The sequence below is a fragment of the Paramormyrops kingsleyae genome, chromosome 3 (assembly GCF_048594095.1).
Source record: "Paramormyrops kingsleyae isolate MSU_618 chromosome 3, PKINGS_0.4, whole genome shotgun sequence".
In the NCBI taxonomy this organism is placed as follows: domain Eukaryota; kingdom Metazoa; phylum Chordata; class Actinopteri; order Osteoglossiformes; family Mormyridae; genus Paramormyrops; species Paramormyrops kingsleyae.
This window is the reverse complement of record NC_132799.1, coordinates 28,471,235-28,491,152: the sequence shown is the minus strand read 5'-3', so window position 1 is coordinate 28,491,152 and position 19,918 is coordinate 28,471,235. Positions and strand designations below refer to the sequence as shown.

At 45.3% G+C, this 19,918-nt stretch overlaps 1 protein-coding gene across 1 annotated transcript in view; it reads left to right on the top strand.

Moving 5' to 3' along the window:
• LOC111844331 (glutamate receptor-interacting protein 1-like) overlaps positions 1–19,918 on the top strand; it is an 81,083-nt gene that overhangs the window by 20,320 nt on the left and 40,845 nt on the right. The gene's annotated exons all lie outside the window — the stretch shown is intronic.

Below are 19,918 nucleotides of genomic sequence, written 5' to 3'. Positions count from 1 at the left end.
AGTGGGCTGGCTGAGGAGCACTTCCGCGCGTCATTTGCAAAGTCAAGAGGCCACGGCGTGGAGTGCCAGCGCTCGGGGGCAGATGTGATGGCCATCCTGGACCTTTAGATGACGGCCAGAGCCTCCGCTAATCAACGGGAGGCGCAATGAAAGCAGGGTCCCTCACTACATTGTAGTAGAGGAGGAAACATTTAAGGTTTCCACTGTGGGGTACTTCACACTCCAGAAAACTCATGCTGGTTGGGACATGTGATTGGTGGCATTTTTCAAGATATTTCCCAGTAGTACAGAACTTTTAAAAACTCTACTAAGATTAGGCCCAGATTCCTTAAAGGGCTTCATTTCAGGTGCTACCAAGGATCGGGTTTGCTTGTGGTGCTGACTGTGCCTGCGGAAGGGACCCAGACTGTCAGCTGGGAGGATTTGCATGTTCCCTTTTGCACTCATTTCACCTGGAGAATCATTTTAATACCTGAGAAAACAAACGTTAAAAAAAAATGGATGAAGCCCCACAACCCTTGGGTTCCGCGTGTGTGTTCTCGCTCCAGGATTCTTGGACACGGGCCAGTACGGTTGACAAAATGAGCAGGATGTGTTTAGCTGGTTGCCCTGTGAGTTGGATCACTGCCCACTCTCCCCCTTAGTGACCTTAACCTGTCCCGCCTCTGAAGTGACCTCCTGCCCCGCCCGTCTTTGAAGGTTAAAGGTGTGGCCACCAATGTCACATGTTGCGTTACTCAGTGTGCCGCCATTTTATTTTTCCCTTTTGACTGTAAATGAGAATCCCAATTTTATGCCTGTCATACCCTGAGCATGTAAGTTGGGCGATTGGAGCTACAGGGACCGGTCCTTGTCCAAGTCACAAGTGGATCCCAATAGAGAAGTTGTTTGATCGGGTAGAAACAGGATTCAGGCTGTTAATGTGGGAGGGGCAGCAAGACTAGCAAATTTTTTATATACTTGTTCTGACATTATTATCTTAATGCAATGACAGGGGTGCATGCAGCTGCCTCAGCGTTTGGCTATCGCTCTGCCTTCCATTAATACAGCCTGACCAGACTCAGCGTTTTTGTCAAGCCAGTTGCTGACTCAGATATGTTGTCTAGATCGTTCGGCTAAACTGTGGTCCCTGCTTAGTGGGAAGTGACTGGCAGGGTCATGCACGGCCAGCAGGGCGGCGCCCTTTCCCCCTGCTTACGTTTAAGTCTTGCAGCTCTTGATTTGCAAATGATTTTCCCGGAAAGGATGTTCTACCTGGACAGGTGATTTTCAGTGCACATGGGCGCCGTAGCTGTTGTGGGGAATGTTGAAGGGTACGAAATATCGGGACTTGCTCTGAAGATCCTTTCGCTGGAAATAATAGCAAAATTTATGCACCTACTTCAGTTATTAAAAGCTTTTATTTGTGGGCGAGCTGCCCTAGGAGAGAATGCTTGCCGTTACATCCTCAGCTGCTGTATAAGCCTTCTTCAGCTCGTTAAATCTCGCTGTGCAGATGCTTTGCCCCCACGGATGACTCCTACCTCCCGTATAATCGATACGGAGCTGCTTCCCACCGGTCATGCTTGTACTTCCAGAATCCATGCACCTGAAGATTGAATGCTATAGTCATCCTATATAAAACCTACAGTTATGGACTTACGCTGGGCCATTGTTCACGTGCAGTAATATCTGTACCCACTGAACGTGGTGGTGATGTAATGTTTTCTACTGATGCATATTTTTCAGATCTTTAGGTTATTTGGGGACAGGGAATGAGTGATTTTATATATATATATGAGAAAAACTCTTCCTCAAAGAGAGCATGCAGAATCTGCAGCCCCAAAGAACAACGTAAGAGTTTTGATAACCGGGTACTGGCTGAGGGTTGGGGAGGGGGGGCTGTCATGGTGGTGGGGGGTGGTGGTGGTTATTATTCCATCTATTAAAAGTGAGGAAATTGCTTTTCCACCACGCTGCTGACTAAGCATTTCCCCCAGCATGATAACGCCCCGAGCTGACCGGCTGTGTCACTGTCAGGGTCGGTGCACCACCCCCCTCCCCCGTACTCACAATGGTACAGGCCATGGATAGGCGGCATTCAGAGGGTCACAGGAACAGCAACGGCCATACCATGCCCAACACGAGGGGTGAACATGAACTAAGACTCCTTAACTGTAAACTGACCATCTTTAAGAAGGAAATGGCACGATTGAAGTGGCAATAGTTGGCAGGGGGAGCCGTTGTTCAGGAGGGACATGGTCAAACCCTCATATCCCCATCAAATGAGCTGGACCAGTATTTTCAGAGATGCTGCTAGTGGATTGCGGTTGACAATAACCTCTTATGGTTACCTCTAGCCAGAGAAGCATCCAGCTCTTTATGTCAGGCTGCCCTTTCCCTTACCTTGGGTCCCTGTTGTCAGCTGATCACAATCTGTTTTCAAGGGTGATGCTGCTAGGAAGGACACTCATTCTGCCAGTACCAGATGCGCTGTACTACTGATCTTGGATCAGTTCCTCCTCGAAACTCACAATGATATTCCTTATTATTCTGGTGGTACGTAGAGCTTGTGCTATATGAATTCGGATGTGGTACTTAAATATACCACTAGATGGAGAGCTTTAGTTTCAGAAATGGTGCATATACCTTCCTAATGTCTGTCTAGTGCTGGGTTGCAGTGGGGCCTGGAGTCAGTCCCAGGCAGCACAGGCCAGAAGGCTCGGGGACGACCTGAATGGGGTGCTTGCCCAACACAAGGCACCCACACTTCCAGTGCCATGCCAAGTAACCTAACTGCAGGTCTTTGGCCTGCCAATGGATGCCAGAGTGCTCAGGAAAAACATGCACGCCACGGGAGACAAATATGAAAACTCCACACTCACTGAGTTCAGGGTGTATTTCAGACTCCACCCCCCCGGAGATGTGAGGCGGTGAGTGATAACTCCCCCCAGGCCACTTTGCTGCCTGCTGTTTATTTTTGTCCCCCTATTGCCATGTTGACAGTTTTCGGTAGACAGAAAGCTGTCACCCATGGAGAATTGCGGGGAACTTCCTCTGGCATCACTGGTACACCATTGAAGCGAACCCTGACACTGTATTGTGGCTGCTTTGCGTGTGCATCAGCACGTACCTTCGAAGTCCGTACCCTGGGAACTGTTTGCTCTTCATGTTAAAAGTCCTTTACCTAGAAATAATGGCATGTCATGCATATCCAACATCTGGTGTTCGTCTGGAGTTTCTGTTATATACCTTCTGTACCTCGCTTCTTGCGGTGTACGGGCTGTCATCAGGGTATGGGTTGTACTCAGACCAATCATCCACCCTGCACTGCACACGAGTTCCTGCTGGGTGAAGGTCTGAGGGCTGGGAAGTTACGGGACAGCAGCGTGGGGCTTTGTTTGTATTATTTGCTGTTCTCTGTGTGCACTTCCCTTTTTTGTTTGATTTAATGGCACTGCGGGCGGGGGGTGGTTGCACTGCAGATGACTTGTTGGGAACTGTACTGCATTCAGTTTTGAACTTTAGTCATTATAGTTCAAAAACAATAATGCATGCTGCAGTGTATTTCCTGTGCATTCCAGCTGAATGAGTAAGAGGTATGTGAGGTCTTTTGCCTTCGGAAACCGTAATAGGGCGGCCTGAATGGGACGGAATGAGCCTAGGTTCTGTTATTTGATTTGATTGGCTGGTCTCTGGGTCATTCCTGTCCCAAAGCCAATTCAGCCTTTTCTTATAGGCTCTTTTATCTTTCAATTGCTTATTTGATGTTGCACCTGTTAGCATTTCCCCTGTGTCCAGTGTTTTTTTTTTTTCTTTCTGCCTTTCTTTTCCTTGTCCCCTTTGACTGGAATTGACTTTAATCAGACCCTGAGACCTTTGGGCCAGCAGGTGGCACAGTGGTTAATCAAACATGCCAATATGTTAAAGGCCCATGAGCAAGTAAATAAAATCTGTTTTAGTGCATTTCCGATATGTCTAGGACCAACAGGTTGATTGGGCCAGTTTTCTGTGTCTTGCTTTTGATCCACCGGAGGGGCGTGTTCATCTGGGTTCCATTCAGTTGATTGGATATGCTGGATAGCCAGGTGTTCTCCGTTGACCTGTTGGTTAGTTAGCTCCTCTGGGTTAACATTACTTTCAGCATACAGGTTGCCCTGCAGTGATATCGCAGCGATACGTCAGTGCTATGTCATGTGAATGTTCGTGCTACATGAGCCAGATAAAACGAGGTCATTGGTTAGATTCTAGAACTCGTGTTTCAATCACAAGCCACGCTGGGCTTGAGTCTTTGACCCGGGTCCTTTTAGTTGTCATTTCACGCTTGCAGTGCTTTGCCCCCCCCCCCCCTCCCCCCGTCAGTCTGTCAGTTCTTTGTACCGCGTGGCGGTCACATTTTCTGGAGACTCTGGGGTTCAGTGACATGTGAAGTGGCAACTGTTAAATCATCCTGACGGAGGGTGATGGGTTGATTTTATAAACCCTTACAGCACAGACTGAGAAGCTACAACACATACAAACCCCACACAACCTAAAAACCATCCCCTTCTGCTTCTTTGGGGATGAGTGGTCTTAGTGGCCAGAGTGTCAGGCTAACTGTGTGTCAACTGAACTCAAACACAAAGGCCGGGGGGGGGGGGGGGGGGCAGCCAGCCGGTGACCAGCTCTAGCCCTCCTCCAGCATGTTAGAATTGCAGCCTGAAATGTCTGAACCACACTGGGATTTTGGAGACCTTGAGCTGGTTTCACACAGCTGGATATTCATGTCAGCAAGAGAACTTATCAGATTTTAGGTAGTGCTAAATAAAAGTGAAAGAAGATAAATAGGGATTTTAAGATTCACTAATTCACATTGGTGGTTCATGGTCTGATTGCCCAATAGAAAAAAAAATGTCTGCACTGGATACAATTTGAGAACTTGGGATGCAATGTATCTAACTTCCTTTGCATCGGTACCATATAATACTCACAGAGTTTCAGTACTAGTGGCACAAATATATCAAGCAAACATGGCACTTTTAAGTATATAATTTATAATTTGCTGTATGCATAAGAAGAGCCAAAGAAATAAAACTATTTGTACCATACTTAATTGTATAACACCAAATTATTTTGCATGGCATTGTATTGTGTTGAATTCGATTGTGTGCAATTGCACTGCATTGTAATAGGGTTGGGGCGGCATGGTGGTGCAGTGGTTAGCACTGTTGCCTCGCACCTCTGGGACCTGGGTTCGAGTCTCCGCCTGGGTCACATATGTGTGGAGTTTGCATGTTGTCGTCGTGGGGTTTCCTCCGGGTACTCCGGTTTCCCCCCACAGTCCAAACATGCTGAGGCTAATTGGCATTGCTAAATTGCCCTTAGGTGTGCATGTGTGAGTGACTGGTGTGTGAGTGTGCCCTGCGATGGGCTGGCCCCCCGTCCAGGGTTGTTCCCTGCCTCGTGCCCGTTGCTTCCGGGATAGGCTCCGGACCCCCCGCGACCCAGTAGGATAAGCTGGTTGGACGATGGATGGATGGATGTAATAGGGCTGAATCACATCGTATCGTATGAGTAGTTACTAAGACATGCATCACATTGGCCTCAGTGATGGAGATGCATATCCCGAATGATAATGTCCATTTCAGCTGGAATTCCTCAAGTCCGACAAGTTATCTAGCTAACAAACAAATCTAGCCATGTGACACAGGCCCCTAGCGATGACCCTTCACCTGAACAGACCAATGAAGCAGATTAAGGTCACAAGTGATTTCAAGGACTTTGAAATAGATGAGAAATGTAATGATCCATTCCTATGGAGGAATACAAAAAAATACAATTGATATATTCATATTAGCAATACTAATGTTACAAATTTCCTCAGGTGACAAGATCTTGTTGACAATCAACTAATGAATTTTACAATTAGAGTGGTTAGCTAACAAGTCTGTATACTCATCAGTTGGGATTACTTGAAATTCATTTATTTCTGCAATTAAATTTTATTTGTAATATTATATGCGACCCTGACCAGGTAAAGCCATTGGAAGTAATTAAAGTAAATTACCATATCACCTAAATATGGAGGCCAGATGGGTATCTTCACTGATATGATTTAACAGACTGCAGAGATTCAGAACACAGCTGATTTTATTTTTCTCTTATTCTGACAATTTGTGCAATGCGAAACATCGGCAAGATGTATTTACAGAAATGGGGGTCGATGAACTGCACCCCAGTCTTTCGAAGCCTCGTGTAAGAAGGCGATATCAAAGCTGTTTTACTCCCTGATAAATGTGGAGGGGCACTGTGGTGATCAGCCGTAAATACACTGCTGACAGTCAATGAGGGAAGGTTTTTATTCCTGTGTCTCATTATACACTTTTTTTGGCAGATAGCTCAGTGCTCTCTGGTGCCTCTTGTGGACAAATGATATGCTAGCTCGAGAGGCTACGCTAGCCAGCAATGCTTTAAGCAGGGAGATGGTTTTGCCTTGCTAAACTCAGTTTTCTTATGGCTCAGGCCCACCTCGGTGTCCTAGCATGTGGTGTTTGAGCACCTTTGTTTTGGCTGTCTCAGGTATTTTCCTGCTGCTCTCTATTGGAGTCATTTACAGCTGCCCAGTGACTTGCTAGCAGACTCCCAGTGACTACGATTATGACCGGCTAGGTGGTGTTGAGAGGGAAACAGCAAAACAATTTACACGTTTTATTAATTTAACTCCCCCCCCCCCCCCCCCCCCCCAAAAAAAATTTAACATTGTTATTACCTCAATTGAATAGCACAGCAGTGAAGGTGAAGATAAGTTCAGGCTAATTCAACATGATGAACTTCCTGTTCAAGCTAAACCCATTCACTTGTTGTGTGTGTGTGTGTGCACGAGTGTTTGTGTGTATTATGTTTATATTATATTATGCGGACCAAATGTTCCTCACAATTTAATAACCTGTTATTTTGTTGTAGAGACCATTTTTCAGGTCCCCACAAAGATCTGTGAATGATATAATCACAAACCTGTGTGTGTGTGTGTGTGTCTTCCATCTCATTAATATTCCTATCGCTTCAACGGCGTCATCATCCACCTGCCCAGGGAAATGTCGCAAACATCCGAGATCCAGCAAGAGCTGCGGATCAGCTGTATGCTTATTAAAAGTACCAGTTGGGGTTAAGTTTGAGGCCAGGAGCTGTGAGTCCCTTACTGGTCCCTTAAAGGTCTGCATGCCACCAGCAATTAATATTCATGCCCTAATGACCTGGACGAGGGTCACACCGGCACCTGAGTTTAGTAATTGTAGCCGATTCCTGGCACACGCATCCCAGCATGCTTAGGGTCATGTACTGAAACTTTCAGCTGGGGCTGCCTGCCTGTAATTACAGCTAACATGGCTTAGGGTGGGAACTGCAGTGAATGTGACTGGCAGGGTTGTTAGCCTGTTTTGGCAGAAGCCTGAATGGTTAACGGCACCTCAGCCTGTCTGTTTCCTGAGCAACCAACTCCAACAGAATGACATCAACAAGAAGCATCAGTGCACAAACAATGCAAGATTCTCCTGGTGGGGGGTGTGTGTATTAACCCTTTATTAGTGAGTGATTAAAATTGAGACCTAAAAATGTTTAGGAAGTGTGCAAGAAAAAAAAAAAGTTTGTTTTTCTGAATATATTTTATTAAAAGGTTATGGAACTATCCTCGTATGTGGAAGACGTACAATGTCTTTGTGTATGTTTGGTTCATTAACGTTTTACCTGAAATCTTCTTAAATCGTGTGTGTGTGTGTGTGTGTGTTTGTGTGGACATCATGCATGAAAGGGTTAATCCAAAGTGCAAGTCAAAACAGACCAACAATCTCATATCAGGTTCCACCAGATGTCAACCTGACACCTGAGCTCCTGGTTTATTTAAATTGAACCCCAAAGATCAGTATTCCATACTCTTCTTGCTGTAGTGCACAGCTCATCAATCTCCAGGAGCTATGGATTTCTGAGCTGAAAGATAATGTGCTCGTATCGTACTTCACATTGTTCTTGACAGACAGACGAGTGGCAACAAGGACTGTAGAGTTGAACCTCACACGATTCCTGCAGTGAGCGATTTTGATGGCACAGTGTGCATTGTTGTGATTTGCATTTTTATTTTTTTTGGTGTATCTTGGAATCTGATTATTTCATTAATTAGCTACTAAAGATTCAAGATTCTTTGTTTGCCTTCTGAACATCAGTACATAGCAATTCTTACTTGTATTATCCAGTCACAAACATATGACATCTAACAGAGTTAGATGGCACAAAACAAGGCACTCACAAAACATCAAAGTAGGCATATGACTAGGTACTGTAGGGGGATGTTTTTATGGAATAAATATGAAATGGCTAACACTGAATATATGACAATTATAAATGTATGAAGTAAATACACGGCACGAATGGCTGAAATAGGAAATATGGCAGAGTGAAGTGAAATAAACTATTAACCTGCCGTATAACGGTTTTGAAATGTCATCTTCACCTCATTTTTTCCTGCCACGGCAAGTATTTTCAGAATGTGATACAGTCTTCACCAGTCACCTGAGCTCTACCACGGATCTTATGCTCTGTGAAAAATGCCTTAGACAGCAATTCCGTGTCTGTCAACCAGGTGTGAGCTGATATATTTTTCTCAGTCCTTTCTGTGCAATCTTGTAGTTTGTCGTTCAAAAGCAACATGAAAAATGAACTCTGTAATTCAAAAGTGTAATCACATATAGTGACAAGTCAAGCGTGAGCCTCTCGCTTCAGCTTCCTCACCTTATATCGGCTCTCCGTTGGGTTTTCTCGCCAACCTTTATCCATCTTCTGACTGCTTATCTTGGGCTCAGTTCCTGCAGCCTGTGCCCAAAACCAGCCCATTGCAGGGAGCGTATACACCCCAGTGGTAATTTTAGAGTTGCCAATTAACCTACCTGCACATCTTTGGACTGTGGGAGGATCCCCACGCAACACAGGCAGCGCATGCGAACGCCACGCGGGCAGAGAGGGGGTGTGAGTCAAACACCGTCGCTGGAAATGTGAGGTAGTCAGGCAACCCGCTGAGCCACTGTGCCATGCGTATGCGTTTATTTTTACAGCCATTGGGTAGAGACACGCAAGGACCACGCTGAGACCAAAAGCGGAGTAAACTAAATAGGAAAACCATTTAAAAGAAAGCCTCAGGTTACACCTTTTGCTTCAGAAATGGAACATTCCGGAATTCTTTCCAGAACATGGTTGTATTTTTAACTATTTTTAAAAATACAGAAAGTGCACATATCTGGATGCAAATAACCATACAAATGAATGTTACAGAAGACACATTTTTGCTGTGTATTTAAAATGATCATAATAGATAAATGCATAATGGAAACATTGCATGTCTGTGCTCATTAGTGATTCACACCTTGCTAATTGAACGGCTCAGATCAGCAGATTACCCGCAACCATGCAGCAGCTAAGTGTAGCATGAAAGAACTTGAGAGGCTGAATATTCATCCTCGGTTATTTATTAATTTATTAATTTTTTGCATTTGACGGCTCTGAACAGGCCAACTAAAATACACATTGGCACGTGCTGGTCCCTCCCCCCCCCCAAACAAAAATAAAAATTGCATCATATCCATCAGATGTCTGTCAGAATTGGTTAGGTAAACGTCCCTTAAATATACAATTATTTCCAGCTGTGCATAATTCATGGCACTTGAAGGATTGCGGCTGGTGTGATTCGCACGTTTTGTGGAGGTGGCCTGATATGCCGCCTGAGATTTATGTGAGTGTTTCTTCGTCAGCTGCCAGCCACCCCCCCCCCCCCATTAATATATCTTATTCTCCATTTTCTGCTTTTGTCAGGATAAATATATCATTGTGGCAATCATGGAGCTTATTGTCTGAACAGATGTTCTGAGCCCCCCCCCCCCACCCCCACTGCAGGGACAGGCAATTACAGTCCAGTGTATATATCTGCAGTTCTAGCACGGTCTACTCTGACATCAACACTTTGACCTTTGACCCCAAGTAGCTCGTCATCGCTGACATTTTAATTGCGACAAGGTATATTGTGATGGCTAATTAAGGAGACTAGATTACTCAGTGGGGGTGTTTGTGAAAATGGTCCGTAACTGGTTGGAACCTAATTAAAGATTATTTTCTCCTTTGAAAAATCACGACTGGTGTTTCGGTGAGTGATTGGATATCTGTTTTCCCCTCTCTTTGACATTTAGTGTTGCTGACCGTGGGGCCCCTTGAATTATCACAGAACATTGCACTGAAAATGCCGTTTGCTCAGATAATTTTCCAGTGAGTTCGCCGAACATCTAGAGTTCATCATCAAGGTCAAGAATAATGAGCGTCTCCACGCTACTGAGCAAACTGTTTAAATGTTTCAACATAAGCAGTAATAATGGACATTTTCAAGATAGCAATATAGTGCAATTTCTTAGTTGTCCTGCATTTCATGAGTGATGCTGAATGTCGTCACATTTGATAGATGAGGGGGAGGGGGCTGTTCGTCTTGGAGATTGTGATTGGTGGGCATCATTCTGTTTGGGGTGGAGCCTCGGTCTGCCTGGGAAATGATTGCCGAATCCCATCACTAATACATGAGCTTGGTCCACATCACCCAGAAAGTAGTGATATAACACACTGACAGGGCAACATGTATTTTACTGGTTGTATGTTGGATGTATGATTGATTGTCGGAGGTATGAATGATGAGCAGATGTCTTTTCTAGTTTTGTATATTTTTTTAACTTATCGTGAAAATAAATTGCATGGTGGCCCTAGAGCAGGGATGGGGAACCTGTTCCAAGGAGGGCCGGTGTGGGTGGAGGTTTTTGGGATGACCTCTCAATCAGCCAATAATAAAGCAGTACTTCTCAACTCCAGTCCTGGGGACCCACTGTGATTGGCTGATTGAGAGGTCATCCCAAAAACTCACACCCACACCGGCCCTCCATGGAACAGGTTCCCTGCCCTAGAGGAATGAAATTTCATGGTTCCTTGTGCGTTTATGGGTCTGCATTCCTTCTTAGCTGGTCGTTCTGCTTTGCTTTCCACGCTAAGGAGAAGCAGCCACAGCCCCCGCCTGCATTTGTTGTCCCGGTTGTTTGGCTCACCGGCAAGCCGACAGGGATGCTTGTATTTATTACGGCAGCTGAGACACCAGGAGAACCCTCCCTCTTCTTCATGTCTCTTGTTGGCATTATCCAGCTGAGACAGCAGCAAGTACCCCTACACACTCCCCAGTTGGTACAGTCCAGCTGAAACAGCAGCAGATACCATACGCACTCCCCAGTTGGTACAGTCCAGCTGAGACAGCAGCAGATACCATACGCACTCCCCAGTTGGTACAGTCCAGCTGAGACAGCAGCAGATACCATACGCACTCCCCAGTTGGAACAGACTAACTGAGACTGTCAGCAAATACCCCTACGCACTCCCTGATTGGTACAGTCCAGCTGAGACTGGCAGCAAATATCCCTACGCACTCCCTGATTGGTACAGTCCAGCTGAGACCTGTCTGCAATGTTGTGCTCCACCAGCTGTCCCATGCTGCCCTCTTCCTCCTTCCAGTCACCCATGTCCTGACTGGGAGAAACCATTGGGTTTCATTGAAGAGAATTTTCTGCCATTTTATGTGTGTGTGTGTATGTGTATATACCCACATAAAACACAATCCAGTATAAGGAGACTCATACTAGCTTTATGATGCTTTTAACTAAGGGCATGAAGTTTCATATTCGACAAATTTATGTAGTTTTACTGACTTATGCTCAGAGGACACATTACGGCCGGCTCCCTGTAAGAAAATAAGTTATTTTATATTACCGTAAGAATAGCTGTGGGGTCTGCGACGGGTTGGAGCCCCGTCCTGGGTTATTTCACGCCTGTAGCTTCTACAGTAGGCTCCAGATTCCCATGATCCTGCGTAGGACAAGTGAGTATAGAAGATGGATGGATGGGTGATCGGATGGTTCACATAATCCCCTGTTCTTTCTCACCATACAGCTTGCTTTGTGCATTTGTTGATTAAGAACATTTTATAGGTATTATTCCTTGAATGCCTGGACTCTCGTGATTTCATTCCTGATATTTTTGTCCTGGGGGGTAGAATGGCTCCCCTTGGATGTCCAGGGTGTGCATGGGTTACATCTGAGGACTCTGATTTCCAAAGAGAGGCAGTGAGTTGAGTTGATCTCTCGTAATTGTTCATGGTGTGTGGATGTACTTTTGTAGCCCTATGATGGACTGGCATCCCGTTCAGGGTGTTTGGCCTCCTTGTGTCCTGCGATGCCTGGAATAAGCTCAAGGGGTCTTTCTCAATACCAGGAATGTGAAGATCATACTTGTGGTCTTGGCAAAAGCAGTCCTGCTAGCTTCCCTCCCAAGAACGAACTTGGGATGCACTGAATCATGGGATTGGTCTCTCTTTGCCACTGATGTATCCTTGATATTTAGGGTGGAGCAAGAACAACGTCCAAGCCCTTGAGCCTAAGATTGGTCATTGTGTGATTCGTGTAGTTTTTAAACTGGGGGGGGAGGGATCAGGGTCTGCCAGGGTGGGGTCTTGAGTATGGAAATGACAACCCCCGTCGTCTGGAAAAAACAAAACAAAGAAGCTCCGGGCTTCATACTGGCACTTGCATCCTTGTCACCTTACTCACCCCCGATGAGTTTGCGTCCCTGTATCCGTCACCTGTGGCTTCCCTCGGCTTCCCTGCCTGCCGATTCCTGTGCCGATCCTGTGTTCTGACGTGGGAAATACTCCCTAAGGCTCGCGGCATAAATGACGGTGACGCTCATTGCTGTTTATCATAACTGTATAAAAATGTGCTGTATCTAATTAAATGTGATAGATTTTGACAATAAAGCTTAATTTGTATTCAATGAAGTTTTAGGAAGATGGGCGTTGCGCTCGGATCAGTGATTTTGCCGGGATGGTAGTTGACGTGTTTTTCATGAAACAGGCCCTGCTGTCTCTCCTTTTATCCAGGATTATTTTGTTGAGTTCCTGGAGGACAGACGGAGGGCGAGGATGTCGTCAGTAATACAGCATCGCGTCAGCACTGGTGACACCAGGAGCACAAGACGTTGACCTAGAAGTAGTAAAGCGTAACCAAGCAGTGACCTAGAAGAAGTAAAGCAGGCCCAAGCCTGAGGCATCGTCAAGCTGCCCCCTTCTTTTCATTACCTTCCAGTCGCTGCCCTGTCAGTAACTTTTGGGTTAAGATCTGGCCTTTCAGTGTCTCCGAGATGGAGAGCAGCCCAGATCGCAGGCTGCCGCATCTCCTAATAGCTCCCGTGATTTAGCGTAGGCAGCGAGGGGGCAGGGGCCTTGCAGTCGGCGTGTGCGGCTTGAGCGACGCGTGTGGCTCTTAGTGCCTCCGCAGTCACAGCTGGACACTTCCTGCCTGCGCCAATTTAGCCCTGAGCGTTGTTGTTTTCAGTAACGTGCGTTTCATCTTGTTCTAGCGGCTGCCTTGGGGATTAGCGGGCTTCACTTATTCCAGAATAAGGGAAGCTGTTACCGTTAAACTCATCTTCCCCTTATAATGTTTTTTATACAATGTTAGGACAGATGTAGTACATTTGTAAAGTCTTGGAGCTGAAGTTGTTTTTTTCCCAAAATCATCTGTATAAATGGGTAAATATGGTAAGTTACTTTTGTATGAAACCTATTCAAATGAAATTCAGTGTTATAGTCAGTTGTTTGCACCCGATCTCCAGTTTGTGATGACCTCGCGTAATTCGTCTCCATCGCTCTCTCATAGCCGTAAGCGGTTCTCTCCACGCTCATCACCTCGACAGCGTGTTTCAGCTGTGTGATTTACCTTGTCCGCACCAATCAATGTGCCTGGAGCTTTAACAAGGCCAAATTGACCCTCTGAGTGGTCTGATCCTCAAATCAACAGCGCTGAAAAACAGCCTTTCCCCCTGCATTACATCACCCCGGGTGGCCCGAGACCGGGACGTCCGCTCGATTTGCCAGAGGCCCCTGTCAACTGGGTGGTCGTTGAAACCGGTGTTCTCTCCTTTATTTGTGAAATGAATGAATGACGCAGGTGTAATTGGTCAGAGTTATTTTGCGTTTTGCTCGTTTATGATTTTCAAATGGGCAAAATGGTGACTCACCAACACTAGGCAAAGCGTTTTATCCAATTTTAATGTCTTATTCGTACTTAAATGAGTGCTTGAGTTCTGCTTTAATGTGACAAGCATTTGTTAGTCGTTAAGTCTGATCCACATCTGTCCGCTGAATTGGAAGGTTGACTCTTTGTCTGCGGCGTGGTAAGCGCTAGAGATGCACCGATTGCAATTTTCTTGGCCAATTCTGATTTCCGATTTTGTTTTTGCAAGTGTGACTGGCCAATACCGATTTTCGCAGATTCCGATTTTCTGTCTAAGAACCATCAATGACAGCATCTACAAACAAAAATCAGGTTTTCTTCAATGAAAAATGTTATTTTTCATAATTAAAGAAATTGTTAAACTTTACAATTTCCCCCAAACTGCACTAAGTTACAGGATCTTTTCTCACTTAAAAAAGTCTCAGAATAAAGTCCTCTGTGATTGTAAAGAGGTACAAATAACAATTACCTTAAAATGAGCTGCTGTACACCCACCTTTATCTGACATATTTTATGTTACCAAACAAGAGCAGGTGCAACAGATTTAAATAAAACAAATATCAGTTACTTATATCATTTTCCAGTATGTTTAAAGTTCACCAGATAACACAAAATTGACCTTTTTCTCTGCTTTTACTCGTCTTAAAATAAAGTCTTTAGGTTACAAACCTCCAAATAAACTGAAGTATACTATACTCTTCCAAATGATAATAGGTGCAGGGCAATATTATCAATACCAACATCGCTTGTTATCTACATGCAATTCTTATATGGCTAGTAAGCTCGATTAAGATCAGGCTTTTACATGCTGTACTGTGGACATGACCTGGAGTAAAAAAAATCCCTAAAACATTTTTACTCTGTCACAGGAAAAAACCTTAGCTAGCTCTGCAATTTTAATGATTATTCATTTTCAAGATTATCTAGTATATGTTTAATAATCAGTTTACCTGCATGTTTCACCGTGTTTTCGTGGTGGTTACCCCACGGTTTACTTTGGCTTTACATGCATTACAAATTGCAAGCTTTGAGTCGTCTTCACTCACAGTGAAGAACTTCCATGATAATGACATGTTAGCATCTGGCTGTGAGTGTGCAGATGGCTGTGAGGCTATTGTCTGCACCGCTGGTCGTGTGACGTGTGGAGCGTCCATAAACTGGACCGGTTCAGTATCGGAAATACATGATACTAATCAGCCGGTCTCCGGTCCAGGCCAAGCAGGCTGAAAATCGTCCGATTCCTGTCCCTGGCCGATCGACTGGTGCGCTCTGCTACATTTCTCAGACTGAAGCTTGATTGTGCACTTCATCCCTGTGCAAAATCACATGACTTGGTCCATTAAAGCTTTATAAAATTGTAACAAGCCAATGGGAGGTCTGACCAAAGGTAACTGGAAGTCGGAGGGCAGTTAAGGTGTGTTTGAGCTTTAGCTGTGCTTTCTGGTTTAATTTGTCCACTGTAAACCTGCCCAAGTGTATTTTCTTCCCTCCCATCTACCAAAACGATTAATCTCTTTAGCCCTAACCCTGTTGCTTCTATGGAAAAAAAAATCTCAACAAACAATAAATCTATCCTGTCCTTCCTATATCTTCTATCATGTGATTCTGTGAACCATTGTGTCAGGAATGTTTCTCATAGATGTCTTATAAAAAGTCTTTGTGATTCATAATTTTGTCTGACGTGCGGCACTAATTTTATCTTCTCGTGGTTTTCTGAATTCTTGCACCGACCTAAAATGTGTCTGCCTAACCTAATGACTCATGGGAGATTTATTTACACAAAAATGTTCTGAGGGCAGAATGGTTGGTCCTGCCTCTATCTGGACCAATCAAATGTTTTGGTCCTGCCTCCTCTAGTTGCTTAGACCCACCTCCTCTGCAGTCTGATAGGGTGGAGATCAGAGAGCTAACCTATGTTGGTGATCACATTATGCTAACGGGACTCATTGAGAATTCATGGTAACTGCTTCCAAAGGACCCAAATGCTCAGCTGCCTGGGTCTGTAGAAGCTGACCAGCAAGCACCTCTAATTTTTCTTGGGTGGTTTTTTTCACCCTGCATACTCATTCATTTCTCCCATAACCCAAGTTAGCCTACAGATATTCGCAAGCTGGGAGTCGGGGTTCTCAGTGTTGTTAGTGATTTACTGGGGGCTGTGTTTTGTACTGTACCCGCTCCTGCAGCTAATGGGTTCAGGTTGGGGTTCTCAGTGCAGTGTTATGGACCGGCGGGCACAGACAGCTAGGGAAAAGGCGCGGAACCCCTAAGCTTTACAGAGATAGAGATCTTAAGGGTGCCCTAAAGGGAAAAGAGGGTCTTGAAGAGACCTTAATGCAGATCATGGAGTAGAACGAAGAGATCCACCTGAAGGAACACGCATCATATATGGAGTTAGCTTGACAAGGAAAAGTCCTGACAAGCAGTTTATTTAGGAGTGCGTGACCTTTGAATTTCTGTCAAGAGATTTTAAGTTTCCCTCTGTTAGTATGGATTTAATAAGCATTATTAAAATGCCAAGCAATTAAGTTCCCCGCCTTGCCCTTAATGTACTCGGAAACTGTAAAATTCTTACATGACGTCCATCTTCATCCCCAAAAAATGCACATCTTCCATGTCATTCAGTGGAGAGTGCTTTATGATTGTGCCTGTGTTTTGGTCTGACATCTTCACTCTCATGAGGTATTCCTGGGAGGTAAGGGGTCCTATTTACACAACATACCCCTGAGGTCAAGGATCAGGCTCTGTGATTCCACTGGCCTGTGATTGTCAGGTTGCCACCCTCACAGATCTCCCCTGCCCCATGGACTGATGCTGTAGAAGATGATTCTCAGCCCTCTGAAGCCGCACTTCTGGGCTATTTACACCGTGTCAATCAACAGTCTTAGCCAATCAGCTGGGAGGGGGGATGGCCATAGCCTACAAGACACTTCAGGCAAAAGGTCGCCTTGCACTTGCTAAGGAGGGGACAGTCATAGCTGCCATGGTGTGATGCCAGGGAACCCTGCCCTCTGCACATGACACGGGTCCTGTGGGCAACATCATGGGAACGAGGTGCCAATATCACACGGACGTCATTACTGTGCTAATTTGGGTAGCTTCTGGGCCCAGTGATGATGCAGTCTGATAGGCCATATACAAGTACTGTTCAATACATATGTCAGTGCCCACAACACATCGCAGTTTTGCAGTGGTTCGAGTGAGAGAATAGTGCACCGTAGGCCACATGTAACCAGTGCACAGTTTTCATTTTATACACACTTGCTTTCTAGACAGTCTGTGATGCTGTTTTATACAGCACCTACTGCTCCATGAGACTTTCACGCCTAAGAAACTTTGACTGCATGGGTTGGACCGACCCAGTATTCAAAATTTCTGCAGTAACAGGGAAAATCTGAAGGAGCGCAGCCCCTGGTATGCAAGGCCTGCGGACTGCCCACGGCTAGACCGCTTCCGGATCCGATAGTCATCGTGTCTGAGGAAAAGCTAACACTGGGGGATGCATTTTCTGCGCATGCTTGATGGTTACAGCTGTTGGGGTGAAAAAAAGATGGAGGGGGGAGAGAGGAAAAGCAAAATCAGAAACTAATTCTGAAGGCTTTAGCCAGTGCCAAGCTGCAAACCAGGGGTGCAACTTCCTCCATGTAATGAGGCACTGAGCACGTTTCCACAGCTAAGCTCTAACGTCTGCTCCTCAAACACTGTCAAGGAATTCAAATGAGGTCTTCCTTCATGCTGGTCAGATTGAAATTGGAATTCATTTAGGGGCTGACTGGAGCTGGATGCGACCAAACGTGCTGTTTCATTTCCACACTTCAAAATAAATTGACTTAATGTTGCCGCCTCCTGGTTTCTCCTACAACCATGGACATGGTACCAGGCGATGGGGAGAGAAGCTACCTACATGTGGGTCCGTTACATAATGCTGGAAGAAGGAGTTGAGGAGTTGATGCATAAATCATGCGAAGGATGAAATATTTTGGAAGGAAGTCCCTCACAGCCATAACTCTCAACGCCTCTCAGTGCCTGCTCCATGGATTCTGTGGGCTTAGGAGATAAGGAGGAGAGAATCTCTCTTCCTGTGGCCTAGGGTTACTCCATGGCCTCTAGCTGCTCCTGGGACCTGGAGTTCCTTCTGTAGCCTGAGGTTCTTCAATGACTTTGTTGCAGAATGCCAAGTACGAACTTCCCTAACCCTCGCTCCCAGGATGACCCTCTACAGCCAGGCTCACCTGATAGTCATCCATGACGGCTATTTCAGTCTCAGCGGCAGGACGGGTGTTTGGTTTCGCCACTTATCCATCTGCCCCCCTCCACCCACCCCAGAGGGCCTGACGAGTGCTAAACATCGGCGTCATCGCTTCAGTCATGCTAATGCTACATTTTTCAATTTTATTCCCTACGAGAGGCAGGCGATGAAAGTGAAATTAATTTCCATAAATAATTTATCGGCAAGTATGATTTAAACATTTGATTAAGACTATCAAACCACCCCTGTGTCTGAAAACAGACAGCAGGAAGAGGAATAAGGCCACAGCGTTATGGATGCATGTTCAGACTGCAGTAATCCAGTAGGAACCTGCCTGGTCAGAATCCAAAGCTGGTCTGCCTAATTAGAGCCAATCAGAGCTGCTAAGAATAACAGCTTGAAACTTCTGATGCCTGCGCTTGCAGTTCCGTGCCCCCGAGTCATTGTGGCTCATTCATTATTGGCTGCCAGTGGGCCGGAGACAATGATCACATTGTTTATAAGCAGATCCATCATTACTGTGACCGTTTGCTTTATTATTATGCGCTTCTCTGGCAGAGATGAGCATGCCCAGTGCAGGAAGACCTCAGTGCAGTACAGAGGAGCTGCTCCTGAAATGACTAGTGTTTTGATGTTTTGCTGTTTATCTCTCTATTTGAATTCGGGGAGGGACGCCATCTTGTTCTCAGTTATGTTATGGCTGTCATGGTCATGTGATTGTTTCATGATGGGCGGGGGGACAATTTTGTGCTTTTTATTAGTATAAATATGAATTTCTGTAGTTTCTGGATGGGTCAGTGGAGTGAGAAAATTCTGATGCTATGACTTTAACGCCAGGCATTCAGACCTTGATTCAGATCCAAAGCTTCCTTCTTTAATAGACCACCATCCCTCTCCTCTTCCCTTATCCGTCATGGTCAGTGTGATCCCTTTAAATTCCAGTGGCATCTCATCTCTTGGCTTTGATAAACAACTTTGTAATAGAAAGTATGAGTCACAATGAAGAAGCGTAAAATGGCAATTAAATCTAAATGTAGTTATTTCCTCTGTCTGGGTTCTGTTGACCAGCTCATTGATTGTTTTCTGGATTCCCCAGTTCGCTGCTGAATCAGTAAACACGGCCGTGTCCTGGCCTCTCATTTCATGAAGCTGGTTTTGGGCGTTACTCTGTTTATGTGGTTTGTTTGCCAAAGATAATCCATCTGAAGATCCCCTTCCATTCACTGCAGACATAGTAACATCAATGCAAATGAATACATGTAGTGGGGCTGATATTTTCCCTATGCTGGTGCTAATCACAGTCTCTAAAAGATGCCCTTTCTCGTGTTATTTTGGGTGCCTGAACGAAGCCCGGAGCAAAGTTGTAATTTCCTGCCTGGGCTCATCTATCCCAGTCGTGCATGTCCAATTTACGAGCCGCGATTCTTTACGAACAACCTGTTCCCCGAGATGCCTGGCATTCCTCGGTAGAGGAAGGTTAACGGGAAGCGGCGTTTCGAGCGCAACACCTGCGTATTGTAATCTGCTAGGCATGCTGTGCCTTCTGCGTGTCTGCAGCGCGGGTTGGTAGTAAAATAGAGGT